This window comes from Neovison vison, chromosome 2 (genome assembly GCF_020171115.1).
Source record: "Neovison vison isolate M4711 chromosome 2, ASM_NN_V1, whole genome shotgun sequence".
NCBI lineage: Eukaryota > Metazoa > Chordata > Mammalia > Carnivora > Mustelidae > Neogale > Neogale vison.
The window spans coordinates 62,773,487-62,798,410 of record NC_058092.1 but is presented as its reverse complement, the minus strand read 5'-3'; the positions used below and the strand labels follow the sequence as shown (position 1 = coordinate 62,798,410).

Here is a 24,924-nt window from a genome sequence, read left to right as displayed (position 1 = left end):
GCTGTCATGTTGTTTATTTTTGCCTAGTTTTCTTTGTACGTATTGCTCATTCAGCCCAAGCTTTCTTTCTAAGCACTGAAGCTTCTCTTGTTACTGTTAAACCTCATAGGTAATAGATAAGTTCCACTTTTTCCTTAGAAACATCTCTCCTGAATTCTCCATCTTCCTGATCCAATACAGCTGACCGCTTTCTAAATCAACTATATCGCAGTTTTCTTGAGAGCTGTCTTCCTCTTTATCTTGGGGATACCATATTTTGTTTTAGTCTTCCTTCATCTTGGATTGCATATGTTTCTCACAGTGTCCCCAGACCACAGCTTTTCTGAGTCAGTCTCCACCTACAGTAATGTCTTACTTTGTTTTGGTGGGAGGGGATGGATTCTGGGAGAGGACATCTAAACTTTCAATGCTCTCATGACGGACTCAAAAATCAGTCCTTGTGCTCACCCTATCTTGTCCTTTAGTCTTCAAAGTCACCTGATACCTCTAATTCCTGAATCTTTCCAGAGTTTAATAGAACAAATGTGCTTGTTTTTCATAGGCATCTCACTTTCCAGGTAGTTGGGCTTTAACTTTCTCTGACTTACCGAGTCAGTTGCTATTTGTTTCATCTTTTTTCCATCTTTCCAAACTTTGTTTCCTTCCCTGTCCTTTTTGTCTTGAGCAGTTTATACTTTGTTGTTTTTATTATTTTAATAAATTTTGTACTTAAACTTGTTAATAAAATGGGTTAAAAGCCCATTAGCTGCCAAGAGAGAATAAGGAATAAATTTCTAAAAATACACAATTTCCTTTAGAGAAGTTTCAGAATCAAAAGACTAATTTATTTGAAAAACTATAAAGTAGTTGAAAAGTCCAATCATAAACTATTATTCTACTTACATGAATTTAATACATGCTCTCCACAATTATGCTTGGTTTTTTCATCAAAATTTCATAAGACATTAAACAAAGCTAGTTATCATCTCATGTTACTTCCCTGTTAACTATTTTTATACCATATGAATGTTAGGCAAGTATAAAAAAAAAACCCAAAGGAAGTTAAATCCATGGGTTTTTTTATTTTGCTGTTGTGTTAATATACATAAAGTAATGGATATCAAGCGATCCATTTTTACTGCATTTTTACTTGTACACTTGTTCTTAGGTTGTGTAAAACATTTAAATACAAATAAAATGAGTGTTGCAAAAGTAATGAAAGCAAACAGCAGGGAACTTTACAAATAATGGAATATGAACCGTTTCTGCCCTTATTCAGAGTAAATTGGGTCACAGTGAAAGGAACACTTCTGCAGTTGTAGTTAAAGGTGTGCACATTGAGAATGCATATTCCACAGATACATGAGGTTCAACCTGTAATATCCATGGGGCACCTATTTCTCCTACAGCCTTGTAAGTGCCTCAGACTTAAAGTAACCACAATAACTATACCTGTGTCTGGAACCAGTTTATTCCTTTTATTCCCCACCAGGACAAACCAGTATGTAGGCAGTTTTCTCTGCTTAGACATGAAATCAGTTTTAACACAAAATGTACTTTGTGAAGTCACAATGTACCAAAAGTACTATGCCAAACATTTATAACTAGTGTAAAAGTTCACATCCCCATACTGGCCACCCCAAGATGAAAACAGGTAACTCCCTAAATCTTAACTGGCTCTACTCCCCTAATATTAAACCTGAAAAACACATGGGAAGAATAGGAATTCAAATAGAAGTAACATAAACTTGTCATAAATCATAAACAAAAAACTATTTGTGGGACAGCATAAATGACAAATGGTCTGTGTAAATCTGGGGATGAGGAAGACAAAAGTTGGAAGGCTAGCTAATTTTCCCCTCTTTCTTCCACATTAATTCAACTTTGTCTCCTTGGGTATCCAATGTCCACAATGTCAACTTGTCTCTGAGTAATTGCATGATTAGTGTACTGTATTTTTTTTTTTTTTTTAAGATTTTATCTCTTTGAGCAGGAGAGAGAGACAGAGGGAGCTCACAAGTGGGGGCAGGGTCAGAAGGAGAGGGACAAGCAGATTCACTGCTGAGCAGGAAGCCTATACAGGGCTGGAGCCCACGACCCCAAGATCATGACCTGAGCCAAAGTTAGATGCCTAACTGATGGAGCCACGCAGGCACCACAAAAGAACTGTCTTAGTATGACTTTTCGCTTACTGTATCAAGTTCAACAATGGCTTTATCAAAAGCCGTTTTTTGCAAGCCATCTGTCATTGCAAGAGAGCAGGCTTTCTATAGGGAGCACAGAATCTTATAATAACAACACAGATAGGTTAAGGGCCAGACCCAACCTGATAGGATGTGTTGGTTGCATTTCCTTTTTGCTGATTTCAAAAGCTTCTTGGTATGCCTGTTATGACTGATTCATAATCTCCTTCTAATTATCATCCGCAGAAATCCCGGCTAGTAAAAGTAGTCATCTCCTTTCATTTTCAAATAGAAGACTTTGCTCACCTGTGAAGCGTTGGGAATCAAAAACTTTCCCAAAACAGAATGTACATCATTGCAGACATCTTTTAGCTCAGCCTCAGTTTTCTCTCTGTATTCTCAGATCATCTGCTGTTTTTCTCAGCACCTTCCACCTTTTGCTCAATACTTGAGATGACCCTCCAATGTGACCTTTGGGCTCCCACAACATTTTCATAAACAATTGAGAGAAGATTCCTCTCCTCATTGAATAATTCAGCTTTTCGTTCAGTTATAGGCTTCATGCCGGCTGCCATGTAATCATATCACTTGGTCTGTTCAGCTAGTTTGGCCCTCTGCCCAGCTCATTTCTATCCGTGACTGGATGTTTGGTTCTGTAGTGGGTGGTGGTGGATGGATGGGGCTTCAGCTTTCTCTGAGCAACAGCAATGAGACTGAGACTCTCAGGAATTTATACCTTTGGGGAAAAAAAGAGTATTTTTTTAGAGCAGTTTTAGGTTCACCACAAAATTAAGCAGAGGGGCGCCTGGGTGGCTCAGTGGGTCAAGCCTCTGCCTTCGGCTCAGGTCATGATCTCAGGGTCCTGGGATCGAGCTCCGCATCGGGCTCTCTGCTCAGCGGGGAGCCTGCTTCTCTCTCTCTCTCTGCCTGCCTCTCTGCCTACTTGTGATCTCTCTCTCCGTGTCAAATAAATAAATAAAATCTTTTAAAAAAATAAACAAGAAGTATAGAGTTTCCATGTGCTCTCTTCACCCACATATTCACAGCTTCCCCAACTGGTAAATCTATATTGAACATCATTATCTCCCAGAGTCCATAGTTTACCCTAGAGTTCACTCTTGAGTTGTCGTTTTTCAGGTCTTAACAAATGTACAATGACATATATCTACCACTGTAGTGTCATACAAAATAGTTTCACTGTCCTAAAAATCCGCAGTACTCTGCCTATTCTACCCTCCACCCCACCTCTGGCAAACGCTGATCTTTGTAATCTCTATATTTTTGCCTTTTCCAGAATGTCATATAATATGAATCATACAGTATGTTTCAGGGTTGGCTCTTCCACTTAGAATATACATTTAGGATTCTTCCATGTCTTTTCATGGCTTAGCTCATTTCTTTTCAGTATTGAATAATATTCCATTATATGGATGGATATACCAGTTCATTTATCCATTCACCTACTAAAGGACATTTTGGTTCTTTTCTAACTGTGGGAATTTTGAATAAAAAATCTATAAATGGCTATGGGCAGGTTTTTGTGTGTACAAAGTTTTCAGCTCATTTGGGTAAATAGCAAAGAGTATATTGCTGTAATATATGGTAAGAAAGTATGTTTAATTTTATAAGAAACTACCAAATTGTTTTCCAAAGTGGCCGTTCCATTTTGCATTCCCACCAGCAATTAATGACAATTCCTGTTGCTCCACATCCTCACCAGCATTTGATTTTTTTAAAGATTTTATCTCTTTGAGCAGGAGAGAGAGAGAGAGGGAGCTCACAAGTGGGGGCAGGGTCAGAAGGAGAGGTACAAGCAGATTCACTGCTGTTTTGGGTTTTGGCCATTCTAATAGGTTTGTAGTGATATCTCATTGTTGATTTAATTTGCATTTCCCTGATGACATATGATGTAAAGTATCTTTTCATATGCTATTTGGCATCTAATTTTGTTCTTTGGTATGGATAAAAAAGTTTTATACTTTTGCATTTTGCATGTAAACCTATCATTCATTTTGAGTTAATTTTGTGAAGACTGCAGGGTCTGTGCATAGATTCATTTTTTTTTGTATGTGGTTGTCCAATTGTTCCAGCACCATGTATTAAAAAGGAAATTTTTGCTGCATTTTGTTTTGTGCATTTGCTCCTTTGTCAAAGATCAGTTGACTATATTTGTGAGGGTCTATTTATGGGTTCTCTGTTGTGTTCTACTTGTTTGCCTCTTTTTTACCCATCATACTGTACTGGTTACTATAACTTTATAGTGTGTCTTGAACTTGGACAGTGTAAGTCCTCTGAATTTGTTCTCCTTCAATATTGTGTTGGCTCTTTGGTATCATAAATCAGATATTCACAAAATAATTTGATGGTATTTTTATTGTAATTACATTTAATCTGTTTACAAGTTTAGGAAAAATTGACATTGTGACAATATTGTCTTCCTATCCATGAATATGGAACAGCTATCCAATTTTTAGTTCTTTGATTTATTTCATCACAGCTTTGTAGTCTTACTTATATATATTTTATATATATTTTGTTAGATTTATACCTGAGTATTTCATATTGGGGGCTGCTAATGATACTGTGTTTTTTAATTTTAAATTCCAGTTGCTCATGGCAAGTATATAGGAGAGTGAATGACTTTTATATGTTAACTTTGTATCTTGCCACCTTGCTGTAATCACTTAAAAGTTCCAGGAGTTTTTTGTTGATTCTTTGGAATTTTCCACACTAACAATCATGTCATCTGTGAAAGAAGACAGTTTTATATCTTTCTTCTTAATCTGTATGCCTTTTCTTTTCTTTTCTTCTCTAATCACATTAGCTAGGACTTCCCTTACTTCCAGTACTGTTGAAAAGCAGTGGTGAGAGGGACATCTTTACCTTTTTCTTACTTTCAGTGGGAAAGCTCCTAATTTTTCACCATCAGGCATGAAGTTAACAGGTTTTTTTGTAGATGTTCTTTATCAAGTTGAAGAAGTTCCTCTCTATTCCGAGTTTGCTGAGAGGTTTTGTTTTGTTTTGATTTGCATCTACAAGCATGTGAGATATGAGCATGTGATTTTTCCTCTTTAACCTATTAAGGTAATGTATTACATGAATTTCTGAATGTTGAACCAACCTTACATGCCTAGAATATATCCCACTTAGTTATGCTGTATAGTTCTTTTTATACATTATTGGAGGATTTTTGCATCTATCTGCATGGGAGATATTGGTCTGTACTTTTTTCTATTATTTTTCATTTAAGTTCAGTTAATTAACATACAGCGTATTATTAGTTTCAGAGGCAGGGTTCAGTGATTCATCAGTCTCATATAATACCCAGTGCTTACTACATCATGTACCCTCCTTACTGCCCATCACTCAGTTACCCCATCATCCAACCCTCTCCTCTCCTCAACCTAGTTTCCTATGATTAAGAGTCTCTTATGGTTTTTCTCCCTCTCCAATTTCATCTTGTTTTATTTTTCCCTCCCTTCCCCTATGATCCTCTGTTTTGTTTCTTAAATTCCACATAGGAGTGAGAGCATATGATAATTGTCTTTCTCTGATTGACTTATATCACTTAGCATAATACCCTCTAGTTCCATCCATGTCATCGCAAATAGCAAGATTTCATTTTTTTTGATGGCTGAGTAGTATTCATCATATATATATATATGTATCCCCTCCACATCTCCACATCTTCTTTATCCATTCATCTGTCATTGGACATCTGGGCTCTTTCCATAGACTATTGTGGAGATTGCTGCTATACACATTGGGGTGCAGGTGCCCCATCGGATCACTACATTTGTATCTTTGGGGTAAATACCTAGTAGTGCATTTTCTGGGTCATAGGTAGCTCTATTTTCAACCTTTTGAGGAACCTCCATACTGTTTTCCAGAGTGACTGCACAAGTCTACATTCCCACCAATAGCCTAAGAGGGTTCTCCTTCTCCACATCCTTGCCAACATCTGTCATTTCCTAAGTTGTTCATTTTAGCCATTCTGACCAGTGTGAGGTGGTATATCATTGTGGTTTTGATTTGTATTTCCCTAGTGCCGAGTGACATTGAGCATTTTTTTCACGTCTGTTGGCTATCTGCATGTCTTCTTTGGAGAAATTTCTGTTTATGTCTTCTGCCCATTTCTTGATGAGATTATTTGTTCTTTGTTAGGGTGATAGTTCTTTGTAGATTTTGGATACAAGACCTTTATCTGATAAGACATTTGCAAGCATCTTCTCCCATTCTGTAGATTGTTTTTTTTGTTTTTGTTTTTGTTTTTGGCTTTGTTGGTTGACTGTTTCCTTCGCTGTGCAAAAGCTTTTTATCTTGAGGAAGTCCCAGTAGTTAATTTATGCCTTTGTTTCCCTTGCTTTTGGAGATGTGTCTAGCAAGAAGTTCCTACCACTGAGGTCTTAGAGGCTGCTGCCTGTGTTTTCCTCTAGGGCTTTTTTTTTTTTCTTTTAAAAGATTTTATTTATTTATTTGACAGAGAGAGAGACAGCGAGAGAGGGAGCACAAGCAGGGGGAGCAGCAGGCAGAGGGAGAAGCAGACTCCCCACTGAGTGGGGAGCCCGAGGCAGGACCTGATCCCAAGACCTTGGGATTATGACCTGAGCCTAAGGCAGACACTTAATAACTGAGCCACCCAGGTGCCTTCCTCTAGGATTCTGATGGATTCCTGTCTCACATTTAGGTCTTTCATCCATTTTGAGTTTATCTTTGTGTATAGTGTACACACTGAAAGTGTTCCAGTTTCATCCTTCCGCATGTGGCTATCCAATTTTCCCAACACCATTTGTTGAAGAGACTATCTTTTTTCCATTAGATATTCTTTCCTGCTTTGTCAAAGATTAGTTGATCATAGCATTGAGGGTCCATTTCTGAGCTCTCTATTATTTTCCATTGATCTGTGTGTCTGTTTTTGTGCCAGTACCATGCTGTTTTGATGATCACAGCTTTGTAGTAGAGCTTGAAGTTCGGGATTGTGATGCCACCAGCTTTGGTTTTCTTTTTCAACATTCTTTTGGTTGTTAAGGGTCTTTTCTGATTCCATACAAATTTTAGGTTTATTTGTTTCAGCTCTGTGAAAAAAGTTGATAGTATTTTGAAAGGGATTGTATTGAATGAATAGATTGCTCTAGGTAGCATAGACACTTGAATAATATTTGTTCTTTAATCCATGAGCAATGGGACATTTTTCCATTTCTTCCTCAATTTCTTCCATGAGTATTCTATAGTTTTCTGAAACAGATCCTTTGCCTTTTTGGTTAGGTTTACTCCTAGGTACCTTATAGGTTTTGGTGCGATTGTAAATGGAGTCAACTCCTTAATTTCTCTTACTTCTGTTTCATTTTTAGTGTAAAGAAATGCAACTGATTTCTGTGCATTGGTTTTATATCCTGTCACTTTATTGAATTCCTGTATGAGTTCTAACAATTTTAGGGTGTAGTGTTTTGGGTTTTCGACAGAGAATCATGTTATCTGCAAAGAGTGAGAGTTTGACTTCTCCTTTGCTGATTCAGATGCCTATTGTTTCTTTTTGTTGTCTGATTGCTGAGGCAAGGACTTCTAGTACTATGCTGAGCAACAGTGGTGATAATGGACATTTCTGCTATGTTCCTGACCTAAGGGGGAAAGCTCTCAGTTTTCCCCATTGAGAATGATATTCACCATGGGCTTTTCATAGATAGCTTCTATGATATTGAGGTATATTCCCTCTATCCCTATGCTGTGAAGAGTTTTAATCTAGAAAGAATATTGTACTTTGTCAAATGCTCTATCTGCACCTATTGAGAGGATCATATGGTTCTTGCCTTTCTTTTATTAATGTAGTATATCACATTGATTGATTTGTGGACATTGAACTACCTTTGCAACCCAGGAATAAATCCCACTTGGTTATGGTGAATAATCCTTTTAATGTACAGTTAGATCCTATCAGCTAGTGTCTTGGTGAGAATTTTGGCATCCATGTTCATCAGGGATATTAGTATGTGATTCTCCTTTCTGTTGGGGTCTTTGTCTGGTTTTGGGATCAGGGTAATGCTGGCCTCACAGAAAGAGTTTGGAAGTTGTCCTTCCACTTCTGTTTTTCCGTTTGTTTGTTTATTTGGTTTTTGTTTTTTGTTTTTGATCAGAAGAATAGGTATTTAGTGTTTCAATGTTTGGTAGAATCCCCTGAAAATCCATCTGGCCCTGGACTCTAGTTTTTGGCAGATTTTTGATTATTGCTTCAATCTCCTTACTGGTTATGGGTCTGTTCAGGTCTTTTGCTTCTTCCTGTTTCAGTTTTGGTAGCTTATATTTCTCTAGGAATTCTTCCATTTCTTCCAGATTGCTTGGTTTGATGGTATATAGTTGCTCATAATATGTTCTTAAAATTGTTTGTATTTCTTCAGTGTTGGTTGTGATCTCTCCTCTTTCATTCATGATTTTATTTATTTGGGTTCTTTCTCTTTTCCTTTTGATAAACCTGTCCAGGAGTTTATCAGTATTATTAATTCTGGGCGTCTGGGTGGCTCAGTGGGTTAAAGCCTCTGCCTTTGGCTCAGGTCATGATTTCAGGTCCTGGGATCGAGCCCCGCATCAGGCTCTCTGCTCAACAGGGAGCCTGCTTCCCCCTCTCTCCCTGCCTGCCTCTGCATCTACTTGTGATCTCTGTCAAATAAATAAAAAAATAAAAATCTTTAAAAATATTATTAATTCTATTGGTCTGTATTATTAATTTTCTTATAATATTTGTGTCTGGTTTTGGTATAAGGGTAATGCTAGTCTAGGGCTCTTTCAGTTTGTTTTAGTTGAAAAGTTCTATTTTCTTCCTATGCCTGGCAGTATTCCACTTCAACTTCTCCAGAAAGGAGATGCATAATGGCATTAACCTGGGCTTTGAAGTAGCAAAAAAGAAGAAGGTAGTAGTTGGTAGTAGCCAAGAACACAGGCTGAGCATTCAAATGAGATACAGATACTAGTCATGGCGCTACAACTGACCAGCTAGCTGACCATGAGTAAATTACTAAAATGCTCAAAGCCTCAGTCTTCTCATCTGTGAAATGAAGATAGTAATATTACCTGTTTCATAAAGTTGTCAAGAGGATTATTGAGATAAAAAGGGTAAAATACATAGAATGAGTGCCCAGCCCTCAGTAAGCATTTGATAAACTTTAGATATTATTTATTTTTAACATCTTAATTTAATTTTATTTTTTTCAGTGTTCTAAGATTCATTGTTTATGTACCACATAGTAGATACTACTTTTTAAAAAAGGCAAATGGGGGGTGCCTGGGTGACTCAGTCAATTGAGCAACCACCTCTCGATTTGGGCTCAGGTCATGATCTCAGGATGGTGAGATCAGCTCCTGTGTCAGGCTCAATGCCAGAGCCTACTTATGAGTCTCTCTTTTCCTCTGCTCCTCTTCCCAGCTCACTTGCTTGCTATCTCTGTATCTCTCATATAAACAAAAAATCTTCCTTAAAAAAAAATTGAGTAGAGGAGAAGTTAGTTGGGGGAAATTGGAGGGGGAGAACAAACCATGAGAGACTGTGGACTCTGAGAAATTAACTGAGGGTTTTGGAGGGGAGGGAGGTGGGGAGTTGGGTGAGCCTGTTGATGGGTATTAAGGAAGGCATATATTGCATGGAGCACTGGGTGTGATGCATAAACAATGAATTTTGGAACACTGAAAAAATAAAATTAAGAGTAAAAAAAAATAATTAAAAAGATAAAAATAAAAAAGGCGAAGGACAATGGTAAATTTTTTAGATGGATAAAGAACATAGAGATAATGACCAGAATATCAAGGGTTTTTTTAAGGCAAATGTGCCATGAAAGATTTAATTAAGCAAAAGGAATATGTGATTTAATTAAGCAAAAGGAATTAGTAACTGATAGGATTTTACAAGGATATAGAAGATAAGTTAGAAATTAATTTTCACTTGTCTTCTGAGTAGATGGACTGAGCCTTTAGATTTCAGCCTTCAGGAAGCCGACCTTGATTTTCTGTCTTACACCACAACAATGAGATATTTCTCTTATGTAATACCCTGCTAGGCTCTTGACTGCTCAAGATTGGAATTCATGAATGTCTTATTTACAGTGCCAGTGTCTAGAACAAAATATATAATACAGTGCCAGTGTCTCAAACTCAGTAAATCTTGATGAACTAATGAGTAAGTACATGAGAATATAGTGTAGAAGTAGAAGGCAGAAGGCTTTGAGCAGATAGTACATATACGATACCTATACGGTATGGTACATATATGGTATAAGGTATACCATGTTTGGTCAATATAGACAGCGCTGGAGCTTACTCTGCAAATAGTCTCAAAGTTCATAGTGTTTGGGGTTGGGGCTAGCATGGTGGGGGATGGTGGCAGAAGTGGATATTTTGTTTACATACCAGTACAATTTTGAAAATAACCTCTAAATTTGGGGAGATAGGACGACGGTCTTCTCTTTGGCAAACCTATTTTTAATTAAATGGAATTTTCTTTGTCATGGCTTTACGTTGTTATAGTAGTTCAACTTCTAAAACAAGGAGTGAATATCTGGGACAATTTTTCAAAAAATATATGATGGCTAGTTCCATATGAATTGGTGATTTCCAACCTTGCTATTACAAAGGCAAATGTATAGCTAGTGTGGGAGAGTTATAGTTTGGAAAAATTTCTTGGAACCACCACATTCCATTATTCTCTTGCCTATTCATAGTCTTATTTTAAATTTGAGTGAGTTAAACTACCTGATTGTTTTAGACAGTCCTGAGTGAAATATGTGCTAAGCTCTAGACTGTTCTGACATGTGTACATAATTTTTTCCATCCTGCACCTCTCTGCCTTCTAGGTTTTTTTTCCCCCCTCTATTTATTCCTATAATGTTTCCATCTCTTTTTAATGTGCTGCATCCTGTTTTCTCTTCCACCTAAATTTAACTCCCATTAGTTCTTACAAAGAAAAAAATCTTATTACCCATTTAAAATATCCATTTTTTTCTTTTTTCTCTGTGTTAATGCCTAATCCAATTTCATTACATTTAGCTAAGGTGCTAGGATGTTGCTTACTTAGCCTATGTCATTCTTTTTTGACTATAAATTCCAAGTGGGTAGTTATTTTTTTTAGTCTATTTTTAAATGGCCCAACTATTTTTTCTTTTTTAAATTTATCATTGATCAACTTTTCTAATGTGGTATATGATTATGACCACTCCAGATCCATTCTGCATTTTTTTTCTCTAAATAGATTTTGAAGTTATAACCACAGCTTATATTCAGTATTGAGAAAATTAGAAAGTTTTGCATATGTGTGTGTGAAGGGCCAATGTCCATACATAAGGCAAGGATACGGAATATATCTGTTGCTCATTTAAAACTTTGGCATTGTCTATGTTACCTACATGTTCTGTATCTCTGTATAAGATCACATTGAGCCTATGTGTAATATTTACCATTGATACTGCCAAAGTCCTGAATTGAATTCTTTCCAGAAATGTTAAGGTTTGAGTTTATTGTTTCAAGTTAATGAGTATGCCTTTAACTCAAGGCTAAGACAAGGGTTGAAACCAGATTATGTGGCCTTAAACCACACAACAATTTCCCTTGTGAAATTTTTTGCTGTTTGAGTTTAGTTTGTATAAAATAATCAAAACACCCTGTAGCTTCTAAAGTGTTTTATCCCCACAGAGCAGTTTAGATCATGTGTGGCAGTCCGGAACTTAGAAAGTGGTTGACTTAATTTATTGTAAGCATTAGAAATCAAAATTAACATTAAAAATCAACTCCTTGTGACTTTTTCTCCCTGAGTGGAGCTTACATAAAACAACCGAGTATACATATACTATACAGCTTTTGGTGAACTTTCAATTTGGTTGTATAATGGTGTAAAATGGTTATAGAAGATTTGGAATCTTTCTTGAATCACTTCTGCTTAGCTCCAAAAGTCATTAAAATGTCGAGACCTCTAGACTTTTATTGATAAACATTCTGATTAAAATTTTATTTTAGAGGACAATTCTTAATTTCCATGTTTGTGTACTTGTTGGTTTCCAAGATCTCCTTAGTCTTCCTTTTTTCAGAGTTGATCAGGACTAAACATAGATTTTTAAAGTTTTTTTTTTTTTGAGTCTTATGTTGAGAAATGGATGTGCTTTTATTTCAATATAAACTTAATATATAAGAAACTTTTGTATTATGTGAGCATTTACATATGCTTTGTATATCCATAGAGTAATTTATTTAAAACTTAAGTTTGCATAGGACAGTGGAAGCTGCAAAGGCCTGTTTCCTAATAACTTCAGTTTGCTCTAAAAAGCATTACTTTAAAAGCAAAACAAAACAAATAAAAAACTGACGTTGCTTCCTAGGTTTTTAAAATACAGCAAATTGTCTATAGTTAAAGAATGATATTGTTAGATAATAAGTCAAATAACATCAGTGGCATGTAATTTTCTGCAGATGAAGTTTGTATATCCATATAAATGTTTTCATATTATTTTTTATGCATTACCTTTTTCTCCTCAGAAAAGTAAAGAAAAAGGACCAACTTTTCTAAAATAAATATCAAAAAATAGGTGGAGGGGGGAAGGATTGATAACTGTAAAGTCAATAAAATCTAACATGGATGAACATGTCTTTACTTAATACTGACAGTCTTTACTTAATACTGATCACTTTGGAGAAACAACTGGATATTTTAAGGTGACAACTCTGTAATTATTTTTGGAATGCTATGTTTGCTTTATGAAATCCACAACCACTTCTGTTTTCCTCTTAGCACAGCAATTTGGTGAACTGTAATTTACTGCAATTTGTGTGGACAAGGATTGTAGATTATATTTTGCTATTAATATTCCCAAATACAAATTTGTATCAACAAATCCAGAGGTGGCATATGACCAAATTAAATGACTTATGCTTAAGAAAACAATAGTTAATTACAGTTTTAAAAGGTAGTATATTTTCCAGCCATTCAAAAACACAAAACAGCCTTCCAGCAGTAATCTGGAGTTTGTACCAAATGAAGGCCTCTTGCTGAAATGTTTGTGGGACCTCTTGGAAGCTTGGTGCTTGTTAGGATGTGCAAGCAGAACAATTTAGTATTCAGGGGTCTGGTTAGGATAGTACAAAACCAAAGTAGTCATGAATAGCCTAGTCCTTTGCATGTCCCAATAATTCACTCTGCTAATAGATTGCTAATAGATTGGAGGTAGATGTTTATTATGGGAGATACATAACACTTTAAATTGTGCACTTGCGTACTATATGGAGTTATGTGGGAAGACAAGACACCTGCTTTTGAGGTTTTTTCAAAAGACACAGAAAGATCCTCTCAGTTCTCAAATTAACTCCTGTATAGTTACCTGCATCACCTGACATTATCATAAAAATTCACCCTGTGAGTTAAGACATTATATCCAGAAATAAAACTCCCTTAAAGAGTTTTTGATTCACATGTTAATAATTTAATATTTCCCCTAGTACTTTATAATTTACAAAGTTCTTTGGTTCATTGTCATTTATCTATTAGCAATGAGGGACTGAGGCTCAGAGAAATTATACAACTTGCTCAGGGTCATATGGCTAATGGCAGATGGAAGCCTCTGACTCCAAATCTAATGCTTTTATTTTATTATTACACTATATCAAGGATAGAACAGACTATTGGCTCACTAGTTAATACACAGGATAGTTTGGCAGATTAGTGGGTCAGCATTGGGAGAGGGCTGGAAAGGTGTTTTAGGTCAAAGTGAAGAGAGACTGGGCACCCAGGATTGGGTAGGGGAGGGATTGAGGAGAGAGAGGGAGCTAATCAAAAGGAAACAAGGTAGCAAAGACAGAGGGAGAAATCCTATGACCAACCTTACTCTTTCACATTGCTCACAGCTAGGAAAACAGTAACTCTCCCCTTGCCACAGATCCTAAGGGGCTTCATGGTATTTTCTAAATCCCCTTCTTCTATGTTGAGAAATACAGGTTTGTTGAGAAAGAGAATTTAGACTTCTACCATTTCTAGAAATTCTTTATGGGGCTTATTTAGGCAAGAAAAGATAATATGGCACTCTACCAGTATTCTGTGAGTGGCCTCAGTGAGGGGAATCTCTGCCAATCAGGTATTTCTTACAGTTACAATTTTTTCATCATCATCATTAATAAGCACTCTTTTAGGGCTGGAGGATCTAAAGTCAGATTGCCAGGGTTAGACTCTGTTTTACCAGCTATGTGACTCTGGGCAATTTCCTCATCCGTTAAATGGTCATAATAATAATAGCTACCTCATATGTTGTTGTAAGAATTACATAAATAAATACATGTAAAGATTTTAGAACAGAGTAAGCTTTCAATGAATTTGGCTATTACTACAATTCAGAGAAAGTTATAATCAGGGCATGCCACACACACAAAAAAACATGGTTAAAATTGAAAAGACTACCCCCAAATTTTGAAGTTTTAATTTATAGTAATTATTAATATTTTTCTTAATAGCTTCATTTGTTTTATAGTTAATAGCACTTTGATGAGACCTTTTTCCTAGATTGGGACACGTGATATAATTTAGTAATTTTTATTCCAAAAAGATGTTTCCTAATAAAGTATTAGTTGCTTCTTTCATCTTCTTTCTCCTCTTCCTTTCTTGAGGAAGTAAGAGTCAAGTCTTTTACCTTAAAATATACTGAATCCCAAGAAGAATATTTATGTAATAAGCAACTGGAAAGATCAGGAGATATAAGAAGACCACAAGATAAAAGAAATGAAACACGGGAAGCCTGGGCTGAAATTAAGAGGACAGAGTTGGGAAAGGGCCTTTGGCCTAAACAGAAGGTTCTGGGAAACTCAGACGGGGGAGAAAATTTTCCATATTCTTTTGTTTATTTGTTCAAGTAGTTGGTTTATTTCTCATCAATATTATAGGAAGATGATAGAAGCTATTTTGGATCAGCTAAAGGAAAATAATGCAGTTGCTTTGGTGCTTGCTTATCTTAATTTTTAATCTGTTTCCCTTCTTAGTTGTCTCTGTTTCTTGAACACTCCATGCTTTCTTACTTTCTGAAAGGTGGAACTTTGCACGCACTGTACCCCTTACAGAAAATTCCCCAGCAAACTCATCCTTTGTCAGGTTCACTCCTCTTCATCTCCAATCTATTTAATGTCACATTCTTGAGATATTTCCCTTATCCCTCGATCAGGTTCCATTCTCCATTAGATGCTCAGAAGGGCTCAGAGCCCCTTCAGAACTTGCCCTCTGTCACGCTACATTGTTCTCTAATGTTCATCTTCTCTAGTCGTAAAGCCCGTGACCACATAGCCCTTATCTCTGGGATTCTGGAAAATGTACTCTGTCTTGATCTGGATGGTGGTTTGCCTACATAAAAATTTTAAAAAGGAGAACCTGGGTGGCACAGTAGTTTAAGCATCCTACTCTTGGTTTTGGTTTAGGTCGTGATCTCATGGTTGTGGGATTGAGCCCTGCGTGGGGGGGTCTGTACTGTGCACAGAGTTTGTATAAGACTTTCTCTCCCTCTTCCTCTGCCCCTCCCCCCAATATAAATAAATAAATCTTTAAAAAATATTTTAAAAATCTCACTAAAATCAGTGCAGATTCTATGCAGATTATGTATGCTCAATGGATAAGAACAACAACAACAACAAAAAATCAGGCACTTAGCTGGAATATAATCTGCACAACACCAAATCTTGAGATTAAATGGAACATTTTGAATGATTAGAAAAGTTCTTCCTATATTTAGTTGAAACATGTACTCTTATAGTTTTCATCTGTTGGCCATATATCTATTCTCTGAGTCAACTTTAAATAATTCTTTTTTTTTTTAAACAGGATGCTTTTAAAAATATTTGATGAGAGCTTTCATGTTCCAGGCAAATCTCAACCATTCCTCTCATGACAGTTTTAATTTTTTAATCATCTTTGCTTTTCCTGAGCAGATGTTCTCTAGTTTATTAGTGTCTTCCTAAATATGGTACCTAGAACTGAACACAGATTCCTAGTATTATCTGACTAATGCAGAGTGCAACTTGCCATCACTTCCCTTGAAATTATAAAAGAGACTAAAAATTTTCATTTTTGTTTAGTATTATCTTTTCTCATATTAAGGTTCCTTTTCAACTCTATTTAAAATTGCCATTAAACTAAATCCCCCCCATCCATATTTGCATGAGTTATTTTTTATTTTACCTTATTAAAAAAATTTTCTTCAGTGTTCCAAGACTCATTGTTTATGCACCACACCCAGTGCTCCATGCAATATGTATCCTCCTTAATACCCACCACCAGGCTCACTTAACCCCCATCTTCTCCCCTCCAAGTCCACAGTCTTTCATGGTTCGTCTCTCCCTCTGATTTCCCCCAATTCACTTCTCCTTTTCTTCTCCTAATGTCCTCCACGTTATTCCTTATGCTCCAAAAGTAAGTGAAACTTTATGATAATTGACTCTCTCTGCTTGACTTATTTCACTCAGCGTAATCTCCTCTAGGCCTGTCCATGTTGATACAAAAGTTGGGTATTCAGCCTTTCTGATGGCTGCATAATATTCCATTGTATATTTGGACCATATCCTCTTTATCCATTAGTCTGTTGAAGGGCATTTTGGCTCTTTCCATAGTTTGGTGATTTTGGTCATTGCTGCTATGAACATTGGGGTACAGATGGCTCTTCTTTTCACTACATCAGTATCTTTGGGGTAAATACCTAGCAGTGCAATTGCAGGGTCATAGGGTAACTCTATTTTGTATAAGTCATTTTTTAAATAAATTCAGGCTTGGGTGCCTGGGTAGCTCAGTTGGTTAAGCTTCTGCCTTTGGGTGTGGTCATGATCTCAGGGTCTTGGGATTGAGCCCCACATCGGGCTCCCATGTCAGCAGGGAGCCTGCTTCTCCCAATGCCTGCCACTCCCCTGCTTGTGTTCTCTCCCTCTCCCTATCAAATAGATTAATAAAGTGTTTAAAAATAAATAAATTAAATTAAATTAATTCAGGTGTTTAAATCCTGTTGGCTTTAGGCAATAATGGGTTCCAACTTATTCCACCCAAAATTACATTCTCTATTTCAGAGGTTTACTATGAAGATTAAATATAATAATGTCTATAAAATGTGTTTTATAAAATCCATAGATATATAAATTTAGAGAAAATAATTATTGAGGTAATTTTGAAACCCAAGACTTTCATCATTTCATGTTACTTATCAAGAATGTTAAATGTAGAAAGTACAGGGACAGAGTCCTATAGCATAACTTCCTTTTAAGTTGATATCCATCAACACTTATTTTCTTACTTGTTTAATCATTATTAAATAGGAAAATAGCTGAATGCCATATGAAATTCAAGATACATTAAAGAGCATATAGAAATAAGACACAAGTTGAATAGCTTATATTTTTTTGCATCATCTCTTAACATATAATTAACTCCTTAAGCAATAATCCTATACAGTCTTACTTACAGCTTTATAATACATTTTCATTTTTGGTAGATCTTGGCTATTGCTGGCCCTATGAATTTCCATAAACTATTGGCTATGTTATTCTAGTCCTGCATTTGTGCATTCATGCATGTGTGTGTGCTCACACACCCGTGCACACACACACACACAGTCTGTTTAAGATTTTGCTTTGAGTCTATAGGTCAATTGGGAGAGAACTGACATCTTTAAAATAATGATTTTTCCAATCCATGACCATAGCATGTCTTTCCATATATTTAGAGTTTTTTTTTTACTGTTTTTCAGTGAAGTTGTACTGTGCTAAGTGGTATTTTTTAAAAATATCATTTTCTAACTGTTGTTGGTATAAAACCTAATTGACTTTTGTTTATAGGTTTTTAATCTAAACCATGTAAATGCTAATGAATTCCAACAATTTTTAAATTTTTTTCATTTATCTTATAAGGTCATGCCAATCCCTTTAACATATACATTTCTGTGTCCTTCTAATCTAATCTCATCTAATCTATTCTAATCTAATTTATTCTAATCTCTGTGTCCCTCCCCCTCAAGCTACTCTCCTGCCTCTTGTTTTTGATAATTTATTTAATGTTTTAAAATATTGTTTTAACACAGATATATTCCTTTAAAAGAATATTTTCATTTAAATGTCTTTTAATTGTATGATATATTATAATTAATATTCTGGGATTTATAACCAATATTGTGTTACTTCACTCTTACTGGTGCAGAAAGAAAACATGGGAGAATACCTTCTTGATCTTGGTGTAGGGAATGCTTTTTAGCAAGACTATATAAAATTAGTATCTCTTTTTTATCCAAGAAACTTTTAATATAGTAAAAAATAACATAGTACAGAAAGTAGAGACGAACAGATATTTGTATGCCAGTATTCATAGCAGCAGTATTTAGAATAGCTAAAAAATGGAAAACAGTCCAAATGCCATCAACAGATGAATGGATAAACAAAATGTGGTCTATACATACAACAACATACTACTGTGCACTGTAGATATATGTATATATATGTAAATGTATATAGTACATAAAATGAAGTAGTGATACTTAGTGAGCAAAGTATGTGTTATAAGAAGTTTGAAAGGTGGGGCGCCTGGGTGACTCAGTGGGTTAAAGCCTCTGCCTTCATCTCAGGTCATGATCCCAGGACTCCCAGGGTCCTGGGATCGACCCCCACATCCGGCTCTCTGCTCAGCAGGGAGCCTGCTTCCTCCTCTCTCTGCCTGCTTCTCTGCTTACTTGTGATCTCTTGTCTGCCAAATAAATAAATAAATAATCTTTAAAAAAAAAAAAAAGAAGTTTGAAAGGTTCATCAGTATTTTAAGACCACTATAATTCATTTACTTTGAATACCACAGCATAATACACTGCTTGAAAATACCAAAAATATAGTTACCTATTCTCTTTAAGGGAACATTTGAAATTTTCTAAGCTTTTTCTGTTATAATGTAGCTATAGACTTTGCTATAAATATTTCAGCAGTGAAAGCCTGAGTTTCTCTTGGGTAAATATTTAAGAATAGAACTGTTGAAATGTTAAGTTTGTGAACCACTAAAGTTGTTACATTCCAACAATGGGTAAGAGATACTCCACATCCTCTCCAACACTTAGGTTATTCTTAGTATTTGTGGAACAACAGATTTACAAATTATAGTGGTCCTAAAATACTGATGAACCTTTCAAACTTCTTATAACACATACTTTGCTCATTCAGTATCACTACTTCATCTCATGTAATATATGTATTTAATTAGCTGGCATCTCACACATCTTGGCATCAATACTTTTGTTACTGTTCAAGTCAAATATTTTCTTATACTTATAATTCTTTCTTCTAATAATGCATTATTTAGAAGTATGTATCTTCATTTCCAAACAGATTTTTTCTACCTCTTAAAAATTTTATATTTAGTTACAAAGAATACAGCCTATATAATTTCATTCTTTTGAAATAACTTGAATGTGTCTTTATCCCATTAAATGGTTAATTTTTGTAAATGTTTGAAAACAATGTCTATTTTATACTTCTTTTGTACAGTATCCAATATTTGCCCCTTAGGTCACTTTTACTAATTATTTTGTTGAAATCTCTATATTTACTAATTTTTTATTTGCTTATTCTTTCAGTAATTGAAAATATTGTTTTACAGTCTCCCACTATGATTAGGAAGTTGTTTCTTTTGTTTTGTCATGTTTTCCTCCTTATTTATTTTGAGGCTATGTTCAGTATATAAAAATTGAGAATTGTTACATAGCTTTCTTTATACTCTGGGAAGTCTTTTAACTTAAAGCCCACTTAACTGATAGTAATATAGCAGTGCCATCTTTCCATTCATGAATGTTGCCATGGCAAACTTTGACCCACACTTTTACTTCCAATTTTTCTGTGCCTCCATATTTTAAAGAGATCTTTTATAAACAGCATGTACTTCTCTTGTTTCTTTTATTCTCTTTTCTTGCTGTCTTTAATTAAATTTTTAAAAAATTCAGTTTGTATTTCCTCTGGCTAGCTTAGAAGCTATACACAGTGTGTCTAGTCTTTTAGTGGTTACGATGGAAGTTATTACATGAATCCTTATCAGTGTTTAAAGATAGCACGTTTGTTTTTCTCCTAGAGAGCTGAAGGACCTCAGGACACTTTAACTTCAATATCTCAATCTCAACTTATTTATTGCTGTTGTAATTTATTAGTGTTAGGAATTTTCAATTTTTAAAATGTCCACATGCTATTATAATTATCATTTTATGTAGCCAAAGTTACTTAATACTTACTATTTTATTTTTCATTCTTTCCTGTATATCTCATCTTTCATCTTTTTTTTTTTTTTTCCTTTTTGAGTAGGCTCCATGCCCAGCATGGAGTTTGAACTAACAATACCCTATCAAGAGTCATATGCTCTGCCGAGTGAGCCAGCCAGGTGTCCCACATCTTTTATCTTCTGCCTGAAAATTGTCTCTTAGAATATTTGTCTTTTCTGTTTGGAAGCTTTAAAGAAATCACAAGTTTCATATGTGTGTGTATTTACTTATTTATTTTTACTTTATACTGCATTACTTTTGGAGAGTGCATTTTTTTTAATGTTTACTTTTTCCTTCATTGGCAACTTTGGATGCATTTTTAGATTTTGGTCCCCAAAGGGCATTTTTCACAAATCTTGAAGCTGCATCTCTATCCAGCTTGCCAGTCTTTTTCTTGTCTATTATTTCCTTGACTCTGTTCATGTATATTGTGATTCTTTCCAATTCCTGCTTTATTGGTATTAACTCCCTGAGTTGCCAGATAATCCCAAAACATTGAACTTAATGTGTAAGCAGAAACTAAACCCACTTTTGCCTGTTTAAGGAGATCCAACCTCTGCAACAACTCATTACTAGAAACAGACAATTGTCTTCAGCATCTCACCCACAGCACCAGTAGAATTCTCAAATGTTGATAAATACTCATGAATTTTTTAAATGATTTATTTATTTGAGAGAGAGAGAGCTTGAGCAGAAGCGGGGCAGAGAGAGAGGGAGAGAGAATCTTTGAGCAAACTCCCTGCTGAGTGTAGAGCCTGACACAGGGCTTGATTCCAGGACCCTAAGACAATGACCTGAGTTGAAACCAAGAGTCAGCCACTTAACCAACTGAGCCACCTAGGCACCCCAATACTCAAGAATGTCTACTGGATAGCCTTCATTAATTTCTTTACCTGCCATTATGACCAACTTACTGGTCTTCTACTCCTGTCTCATGGAGAGTACATTTTTTTAATCTTGGGATTTTATGTTATGGAAAATTCTCAGTTATTGCTTTTTAAAAATATTTTCTGCTATCAAATATTTGTATTTTATTCATACTAAAATGCTAAAAATTAGGGTCCATAAATACACTACCTTGCTTAAGAACTAGGTACATACTCATGGACTAGACTTTGCTTTTCCCTTCTCTTGTACCTCTCTCACTCCCTGAGCTAACAGCATCCTGGATCATCTACTCCTTGTTATTTTAAAAAATTGTTTTAGTACATATTTTTTTTGATTTTATATAACTTTTCAACTTTGTAAGTAACATCATGCTAAGTCTTTTTGACTTGCTATGTCCTAAAATCCAAAATTTGGTTTCTAAAATGAATTTATGTTGTTGAGGATATAGTTCATTTATTTTCACTGTTATATACTATTCCATTATAGGAATATGTATCATTCCATTCTGCTGAGGGATTATTCTGTGGGGTTTCTTTTCTGTTTCTTTTCTGTCTGCTATGAATATTTTTATGCACATTTGCTAGTACACAGATGCAAGGGGTTCTCTAGAGAATTCACTTAAAAGTGAAATTACCGGGGTGCCTGGGTGGCTCAGTGGGTTAAGCCACTGCCTTCAGCTCAGGTCATGATCTCAGGGTCCTGGGATCGAGACCCGCATCGGGCTCTCTGCTCAGCGGGGAGCCCGTTTCCCTCTCTCTCTCTCTCTCTCTCTCTGTCTGCCTCTCCATCTACTTGTGATCTCTCTCTGTTAAATAAATAAATAAAATCTTTAAAAAAAAAAAAGTGAAATTACCCATGTTGAACTTGAGAAAATTCCAAATTGTTTTCCAAAATGATTAAACCAATACACTCTAGCTAGTAATATGGAAAAGTTCCTGTGTTTCCTATCTTCATCTACATGATATTCTCAGACATTTTTGTTTGTTTGTTTTTTGCTTTTGTTTTGTTTTGCCAATCTAGTAGGTATAAAATGACATCTTATTGTTGTCTTAATTTAGTTTCCAAGATTACTAATGAGACTATGCTTTTTACCACATACTCATTTGCCAGTTATATTTCCTCTCTATGAGATGCATGTTTATGTATCCTGCCCACTTATCTATTAGATTTTGTCTTTTTATTGTTAAAAGATTCTATTTTAAATATATTATAATTCTTAATCCTTTGTTGATCATAACTGTTAAAGATATCTTCTCCCTTGTATTGCTGCTGGTATTTTTTTATTTGGGGGGGGAGGGGTGGAACTGGATAATTTATTTTCCTCACCAGTTATAGCATGAAGGAAACTTCCTAATATGTCTTATCATTAATTCTCAACTTTTCATTAGAGAAGGGCTGCTTTACCCTTTCACCCACCATCATTTTGAAGGTCAGTTTTGTTTCCTTTCTTCTCCAAATGAAATTTTCTATAGAGCTCCTTCTTCTGATATCCCTTCCTCAAGTCTGTGAATAACATAAATTGGAGTCAGGGACAGGAAACAGTGTAGATGGAGCCTCTCCCCCTGAGCAGAACCGAAGGGTTGCCCACTGTTTTCAAGATTGCCCTGAACTTCTTTATCTTGGCTTTAACAACATTGGCTTTAATATCTGAAACCAATATTTTACAACTTTTTGAGATTTATGATCTGTTTCTCTTCATCCATAGTTTTACCTCATCATATGGATACTAAAGTATATACATTCTTTTTGTTTACAGGTGTTTCTCTTCTGCTGGATCAGGAATGTCTTGGCAGAGGGGCATCTCCTACCATACCACCAATGGCATTTTATCTTGGATCTTTAGCACTTTCTGATTTCAGTTATTCATTGAAGCCTCATCGCTGGGAGGGTCAAGTCAGACATATTCAGGGTTACCTATTGCATAGTGTGTGTTTGGCATGAGAAGGTTTATCTCTTGGGGGTATTATCTAGGAGAGCACTGATAAGACATCTGGCTTCACTCTTTACTCCTTCAAGGACTGAGGCTCCCTATAAATATATACCTTGTAGCAGGTGAGCAATCAGGAGTAGCATGGGGTCAGGGAGCAGGAAGGTCACATGTGGCTCTCCAGACAGAGGAAGAACTAGATCTCACTACTAAGGAACATGCAAGCAAAGAGAGACTCTGGCTTTCTTTGAAATTCAACTTTTTTTTTAGCTTGGATGGATATATAATGACATAAAGAAAACAATCCATACGTAAAGTACCCAGTTTAATACATTTTGACTTGTGTATTCCTCTGAAACATTACCACAACTGAGACAATTAATTATGCCAAAACATTGCCACAACTGAGACAATTAATTACCCCCAAATGTTTCCTCCTGTAACTTTATAATTCCCCTTCCTATCCCTTCACTCACCTTCTACTTCCCTGCAACCACTTCTATTTTCTGCCATTATAGATTAGTTTGTATTTTCTAGAGTTTTATATAAATGAAAAAAGTAAATACTCTGTTTTATTAGAGTTCTTTCACTCAACATAATTATTAGGTTTCTTTCACTCAACATAATTATTTTGAGATTAAACCATATTATATGGATTAATAATTGTTCTTTTTATTACTGAGTAGTATTCTATAGCAATATACCAATTTATTTATTTATTTGCATATTGATGTATTTGTACTATTTCCATATTTTACACTTACAAATAAAGCTGCTATTAAAATTCATGTGCAGGTCTTTGCATGAACATATGCCTCGTTTTTCTTGGCCAGATACCAATAATGGAATGACTGAATCACGTGGTAGATATGTTTAACTTCACAAGACTGACAAACTGCCAAAATGATTCTACCATTTTACATTCCCACTGGTAGTGTATGAGAGTTCTAGTTGTCCCATATTCTTGCCAACACTTAGTATGATCTGAGTTTCCATTCTATTTTATCTATTGTAACAATCTGTGATAGAATCTGGTTTTAATTTGTAATAACAAAGAATAACTTCTACTAATAATAATTAATGCTGAGCACTTTTTCATACCCTTTTTGCAATCCATATATCTTCTTTGGTGAAGTGTCTATCCAAATCTTTGCCCACTGAGGAGTGCGTAGGTCGCTCACTTGCTTAAGTGTCTGCCTTCAGCTCAGTTCATGATCTCAGGGTCCTGGAATTGAGCCCCACATCAGGCTCTCTGCTCAGCTGGGAGTCTGCTTCTCCTTCTTCTCCTCTCTCCACCCCCAACTTATGCTCTCTCTTTTGCTCAATCTCTCTCAAATAATTAAATAAAATCTTTTAAAAAATCTTTGCCGATTTAAAAAATTGAGGTGTTGTTTCCTTATTTTATTGTATTTATTGATTGATTGATGTATGGTTGACACACAATGTTACATTCATTTCAGGTGTACAATACAGTGATTCAACAACTCTATACATGATGCGCACCACAATTGTAGCTACCCTCTGTCGCCATATAATTCTGTTACAATACCATTGATTATATTCCCCATGCTATATCTTTCATCCCTGTGACTTATTCATTCACTCCTTAACTGGAAGCTTGTACCTCCCATTCCCCTTCACCCATTTTTCCTGTCCCTTACCCCCTTCCACTCTGGAAACCACCAGT

At 35.6% G+C, this 24,924-nt stretch overlaps 2 pseudogenes; both read right to left on the bottom strand.

Moving 5' to 3' along the window:
* Positions 1-2,092: 2,092 nt before the first annotated feature.
* On the bottom strand, positions 2,093-2,746 carry LOC122898745 (annotated as a pseudogene).
* A 17,952-nt stretch (positions 2,747-20,698) lies between these two features.
* On the bottom strand, positions 20,699-21,322 carry LOC122898744 (annotated as a pseudogene).
* Between the last annotated feature and the right edge of the window lie 3,602 nt (positions 21,323-24,924).